We start from the raw sequence: 7,300 nt of genomic DNA on the forward strand, positions 1-7,300 counted from the left end.
ACTGCTGAGTCAAAGTACAACTGCTAACTCTAAAAATACAGAGGTATTCAAGCAGGCTATATATAGGATAGCCACTCGAATTACAACTATTACAGTTTTATAAAAGACAGACATGAAAATAGTGAATTTATATTTATTAGTAAACAATAGGCATTACCAAAGAACTGGGAAAAAATGTTTGGTTTAAAATAAAATTCTCAAGGGTTTGTAATTAAGAATTTAGAACACTGGTAATTCTCCATACCCATTTCTTTTGGCTACGACAATCAAACATCAGTGAGTAGGCTTCTGTGCAATGCAGCTGAACACTCGGGATAATAACATCAAGACATACAAAGCTTCTGCATTAATCCTGCTATGCATACTGTAGGTTGAGTACCACTCACTAACGTCAAACTTCCTAGGAGAAATGTAAAAAACATTTTGGTGGAAAATTTCTACCTTATGTAATACACCTATCCACTTTGAAAGTTGTTGTTACCCACTGTTACTTCTATGAAGTGATTTTTATTTTGAACTGCAGTGTTGTATAGGAATTCAGCTGTGGACTAGACCCCCCACCACAACTATTACTGAAAACCATAGATGAAAAAAGAACTTCTGCCCCAAGGGGTTTTAAAGATAAGGGTTTTCTCACTGTTCTCATGGGCAAAGTTGACAATTATTCCTCAAATCTACATATCTGAGAACTGCTTAACCTGCAAAAAAATGGACATGAAATAAGAACAGTATACAGTAAATTACAACGTATTAGCTTGGATGAAAAGGGAATAAGTGTATGTCACATACAAGGAATACCTCATGACAATTCATTACCTTCTGTGTGGAACACAGTCCCAAGGAAAACAGTAGAATTTTTAAAACAAACAAAACACAATACTGGATAAGAAACTGTGCAGAGTCAGGTACTGCACAGGTTCAGATGCAAAATGTATTCTGTAATATTATAGGTAGTTTCTATCTCTGGAGTATCTAATTTTTTTAAAAAAACATTCATTTATTTTAATACATTTCAATTCAACAGCAAAAATAGACAGTGCACATTAGCCAGTAAATTCAAATCCCTACTTCTACACATAGACAGACCGTGAGACTTCTGTGGTCTCTTTCCAAAAGAAAGATGTCAATGGAAAAAAATAAATGCTTAAATATTACTCACCCTGCAACTAAATCTCTAAACTGTGCACAGTGATAAGTCAGACAACTAAGATGTTGCTTAAAGAAAACTAAGCCTTTCAGCTTGAAGCTCGGAGACTGTGCTCAAATGATTGTTTCTTGGATCTGTCAGTAGTTCTCAGAGAAGTACAATGACAGAGAATGGGGATTCTTAGGTCAAAACGTTTCAGCAGGTACTTCTGTTTATCTATGAAAGGTATTTATAAATTTAAGACTGTCCTGATTTCTTGCTGGAAAAATAGTAATATGATTATTAACTCATTAGTATTATATAATATTATCTTTAGAATGAGTCTTAAAGTTTTCTTTAGGCATTTCATTAAATGGATAGAAGCACCTTTATAAGCTCTTCTTTCTCTGCAATGGAAAGCATCAAAAAATTCAGAAAGGTAGAGGACTGTTATTCCCAGATCCATCTGTGAAGGGTTAAAACCTCTGTAAATTACAGATGGAGATACGGAAGCAAAATATTATTAAAGGAAATGTTTAAATCCTCAGAACATCTACCTCACACCGACCACAGTTTCTGCTGGCCTAAGTGCAGTTCTCTGGTGACATTTATGGATTTTATGTGCTGGAATTGGATGACAGAAGATTGAGGAATTAAAAAAAAAAAACCAAAACAAACCCTAACAACAGAATGATGTACAGCAAAATATTTTATTGCAAACTTAAATAGAATTCTCTAAGAAATCTCATGACCTAATGCCTACATGGATACATGTTGTAAATAATCTCTATACAGATGGCTATTTTGTGTATTTTATAATTGCTAAAATTTGGTTTTAGCAACTAGAGGCAGATTAATTTCATGTAATTTGTAATAAGAAAACATGATGCACAAATTAGGCTTTAGTCCAGTCTATACCTATTCTCAGGGATGTCGTTGAGGTCATGTCCTACTAGAAAGGATACTCTGAGCTGTGAAACACTTGTTGTCATGTTTCAGCTTCCACAAGATTTGCAACTGTTCACCTAAGGCTTCAAACTGGTGAAATAACTTGGTAGCAACTAACATTGTGCTTGTAACTCCCAGTGAAAGTTCTGTTTCAGATTTCACATTTGTGAAGCACTGTTGCACAATCATTGGTTTAAACTATTTCTACATATTTTATTGGATTCTCGAGAAAATATTACAGATAGTATGATGTACTAGATAATGCTCTATTTAACTGATAGCTGATTAAGCAAAGAGGGTTTCTTAGTAATGAGGGTGTTGTCTGGGGATGCCCAAGCCTAAGTACCATTTTGCGCTTCACTGAGGGCCAGTTTCAGTCTCTGACCACACAGTCGTTTTGCCACAGCTTGCTCATCTGGGCTGCTGCTTTTGCAAAATAATAGCAGTACTATAAGAGAGGAAAAAAGTCATATCAATATATTAATATCTTCCTTAACTCATTGAAAAATTTTTTTACTAGTGTTTATTCAGAGTCAGTTTGGTATTCTTGTCAGAGTAAGGTCATTTAATAGAGAACAGAACATGCTTTTTCCTTAATTAAATATTTACTACTAACATCTGTGACTGTGGTATAACTCCTGTTGTGTCTATTTTAAAGTATATCTCAGAAACTGTACCTTCACTTTGGCTCCTTAAATTGCAGGCATTTTTTACTGCTATGGAAATAGTTGTATAATGAAAAGCAAATGTCCACCTATTTCTTAAAAATAACTCCTTTATATAGAGAGGATTTATGTTCAGAGTCAGACTGCTGAAGAATAAAGAGTACAATCCTTGTGATGGAAGGCAAAGAATTGTTCTTTGCTGGCTTTCCTCAAATGGAAACAGAACTCATTGATAGATTAAAATGAAACATGTGTCTTGTTTCACAGGTATGCAGGAATATTTATGATCATTATAGCATGAGTTATGAAGTATGGGAAGTACATAATTTTTCAAGGAATTTTTCAAGAGGAAAAGGATTTCACAATACATATTTTCTGTTCTCCAAAAGGCATATAAAATACCTCAGAATACTATTTTCTTTCTGTTTTAGAAAAAAACTGTGAGGTAAAATCTTGGTTTACTTTATGCTTTAGATTCTTATAGCTACTTTGAATATTTTTGCTACTTTCTACAAGTACTTTTTCTGGTTTTTTTTTCCCCTAGAAATCAGCCTTTATTTACCTTTAATTTGAAATATAAATTATAAATGAACATTTATAGGCTTGTTTCAAAGTAAAACAGGTCTTTCTTATTTGTCATTCACAATGATATTCCCCCAAAAGATGATTCAAAAGATTTAAAAATGGAGATTATTTATCTTATTATCCACCCTGCATAATAATGATACTACAGGGGAAAAGAGCAAATAAAAGAAAAAAATAGAAACAGAAACTCACATCACATTAGGGTTTTAAGGATATTAACTACATATCAACATGTTTTTCCATAAAGGATCTTTTCAGTCTTTTCTTCCTAATCCAGGCATGGGATGAAAATAAACTCTTTCAGCCTTCTGAGATTTTCCCTGCACTTGGAAACCTGACTTCATCACAACAATTTTCACAAGGAAGTCTTACTCATCAGTACTCACTGTCACAAAATGCTTTGGATTTAAAACTTTTAACATGAGGCATGTCCAGCAGAAGTGTTCTTTTCTGCATTGTCCCTGTAGGCCAGATTTCTTATGGAGATTATCAAGAGCAGAGGGACTATTGTTGACAGAAATCAGTGGCAGAAGAAACCTTCTTTTTCAGTCACACTTTGACTAAGAGGAAACTAAGGTCAAGTGGAAAAAAGAGAACCATAACCCTTTCACAGATGTTGCAAGTGCCAACACTAGGAGGAAAAAGGCATTAAAATTTACCTCTTTTATGCCTTTTTGATCGTACCTTTTATCTGCAAGCAGCCAGATCTCTTACTTAAGGGTCAGAGGAAGATCTGCCATCAATGCTACACTTGAACATTTTCCAGGAGCTTTTAAAATCATGTGTGCTTGAGCAATGATATTTTCAGTTTTTCATAAAGCTAACTGCAGTCATTTTGATAATACACTTTTTTATGCACCATTATTAACACCAGATTGGAACTGCAAGATAAACAACTTCCTCATGCCTTTGTCCTCACTTCTAGTTGTGAAAGAAGCTCCTGTTAACAACTGTAAGGTACCCTTAAGAAATGTTTCTTTCAACATTGCCTGACTTTGGGGGCTTGTTGTGTGGCAAAGGCCTGGTGGTTTGCCTTGGGGCTTGCTGAGCCATGGAAATCCTCTGGCTGCTGAGATAATGCCCCAGATCCTCTCTAGCTGCCAAGATAATGAGGCACCATTGTCCACCGGGATTCAGCCGTTCTCCAGCTGCCAAGGTAATGACTGAATTCCTCTCCAGCTGCTGAGATAACAGGACTCTCCACTGTCTACTGTAAATCTCTGGCCACACCTGAATCACAACTTTCACAGGACATCTGTGAAGTGCCTGCACTGGGCTGACCCAGCAACTCATGGGAAGCTGACCAAGCAACACCCTGGCAGAGTCCCGTAAAAAAGGTCCTATGTCCAGAGTGTGTGTGTCTGTGTGTATGTGTGTGCGTGTGTGCACACCCACCACCAAAGAATAGATGACTATAGATCATCAGAACACTGCTGGATCCATGGTGGTGCTTATCCCCACTTTTGCACAACTACAGATCATCAGAACGCTGCTGGATCCATGGTGGTGACTATCTCTGCTTTGGCTTAACAAATCTTGTCTACTTCCCCTTTTCCTGTTTCTAACTCTCTTATCCTCCCTTCTCGTCCCTTTGTGTGACCACACAAAGTCTCACTCCCTAACAGTATTTTGACCTCATTTGTGTCTTAATTCACATCGGGGGACTCAATCGAACAGTCCTGTGTCTTGTCAGACCAGGACAACAATCCATCTCACATTCTGAGTAGAATGTTTCAAACTTCAGGACCATATGGAGGGGAGTTTCTCACAATGCTTTTTCCACAGGAGAACAGAAAATACGGAAGTGTTTATTTAGAATAAATGACTATTGATCACCTAGCAAAGACTATGGTGTTTAGAATGTAAAAAGCCACTGATTATTTTGTGCATAAACCCATGGGAGGGCAATAAGGGCTGGGTATAAGACATGAACTTGCACCTTGGGAGTGCAGAGTACTGAGTGTCTAGTTCAATCAAATAATTTGTGTAAACAAAAATTTGACAGTATAGATGGTTTTGTAAAACCATGATCTATGGGGTTTTTTGGGAAACAAGCAGTGAATTTAGAGGGCTGTTGGGAAAATGCTAATTTCTAATGTTTAATGTAACTGCAAAGCATTTTGTCAGAAGCAATTATTAATGTGTTCGGAAATTATTTTAAAAAAATTCAGGATGTATGCCACCTAAAATGAAAAAAGTCAGACCTGTCCTGAACCTGTCTCTACTGGTTACCCACAAAGAAGGTTCACTCCTAAATGCTACACCAAATTATTGCAAATTGCCCTTCAGCTGGTGGTAGCTTCACTCTATTACAAAATATTTAGTAAGCGTGATACATACATTCAGTGAGGCTCTTACATTCAGTATGAATAGGTGCCTTGCAAGCAAAAAGGAAATAAAGGGGTGAGATTGGAAAAAACTACCACAGAATCTCAGAATCACAGAATACTCAGAGTTGGAAGGGACCCACTAGGATCATCAAAGGACTCCTTTGATGATCCTAGTGGGTCAGCTCCTTTGGTCAACTCCTGGCCCTGCACAGGTCATTCCCATGAATCACACCATGTGCCTGAGAATATAATCTGAACACTTCTTGAGCTGTGTCAGAGAAATTCAATGAAGAAAAACACAAGGAAGACAGTATAAGGAAGACAATGTGAAGAAGTCAAACATCATAACTGCAGCAGATATAGTAAAACAGTGGAAAGATAAGAAGAAAAAGAAAAAGCCAATTCAGGAGACAGAGATGACTCAAGTACACATTCCAAATAATAGATCCTTGTTTGGCACTCCTTTGTCTGATGCGGTAGACAGGACTGTGTTGTACTGTTAAGGAAACTTCCCTGTCTGGCCATCCAAGAGCCACTCTGCCAGTCACACCCACACTACCTGTGCTAGGACCGAGGCCCCTTCACACCAAGGAGCTCCAGTGAGCCAACAGGTGTCCTGCTTGACTCCCTGCACAAATCACACTCACCGTCAGACAAGATTTCCTTACCAGCTCAACCCTAGGTTTCCCATAGCAGAGACTCAGATGTCCAGATCCTTCAAATAGTTCAATCTTGGTGTAATAACTAAATAACAAAATAACAGCTAGAGCTGGTGCCTCCGAGGAGGGACCCCGATCAAAGGAATCCCATGGCTTTTATGCCCCCACAGTCTAAGTACTGGAAAGCTTGGGGTCATTGTCTCTTGCTGTGTCTCTGACTGTCCAGTCACCTGGCTGGGCCACAGGTCCCTGTGGCCTTTGTTATGCAAAGGGTCAGTAGTTCACAGCCTCTTGCCTGGGGCTCTGCCACCCAGAGTTCAACCTGCAGCTCACACTACAGCTGCACACTGAGCTACCTGCACTGAATGCATTCCTTCACACTATAATGGCACCCGCCTGCCAGCAGTTTTCTGTGAATGTATAGATTAGACAGAGAAGTATGGCATGAAATGTGAAGACATCTACAGAGTTTCAGGAACAAAATCAAAAGCTGATGAGCTAAGAACAGCCTAGGATCAAGAAGAATCTCCTAACCTGAAAGAATGCAAGCTCACTAGAGTAGCCACCTTGCCAAAACAGTACCTATGAAAACTGTCTGAAAATTTGCTTACCAAAGAGCTAATGCTCCACTTTGAAGATGCTTGTGGAAAGAACACAAAAGCTGAGAAAGTTTAGGAGTGCCAGAGGATACTGAAAGACTTGCCAGAATGTAACCATCTCGTAATGTCTTGGCTGGCTGAGCACATGTACCATGTTATTGCAAAGGAACTGGAAACAAAAATGAACATTTAGAAGATTTCTATGGTGCTCAGCCCAACTGTCCAGATCAGCAGCTGTGTCCTGTATGTATTTTTTATATATGTTCAAGATTTCTTGGGAATGTGAGCCTAAAGATGATAAAACCTCTTTGCTGGTCAAATATGGCAACAATACCAGTAAGGCAGAAACACAAGAAAGCATCAAAGAAGAAATCACGTGACAGGAGTT

At 38.1% G+C, this 7,300-nt stretch overlaps 1 pseudogene; it reads left to right on the top strand.

The window, feature by feature from the left end:
* The first annotated feature begins 4,401 nt into the window (after positions 1-4,401).
* LOC103799825 overlaps positions 4,402-7,300 on the top strand; it is a 3,809-nt pseudogene continuing 910 nt past the window's right edge.

Source organism: Acanthisitta chloris, unplaced genomic scaffold, assembly GCF_000695815.1.
Source record: "Acanthisitta chloris isolate BGI_N310 unplaced genomic scaffold, ASM69581v1 scaffold9893, whole genome shotgun sequence".
NCBI classification, from domain to species: Eukaryota; Metazoa; Chordata; class Aves; order Passeriformes; family Acanthisittidae; genus Acanthisitta; species Acanthisitta chloris.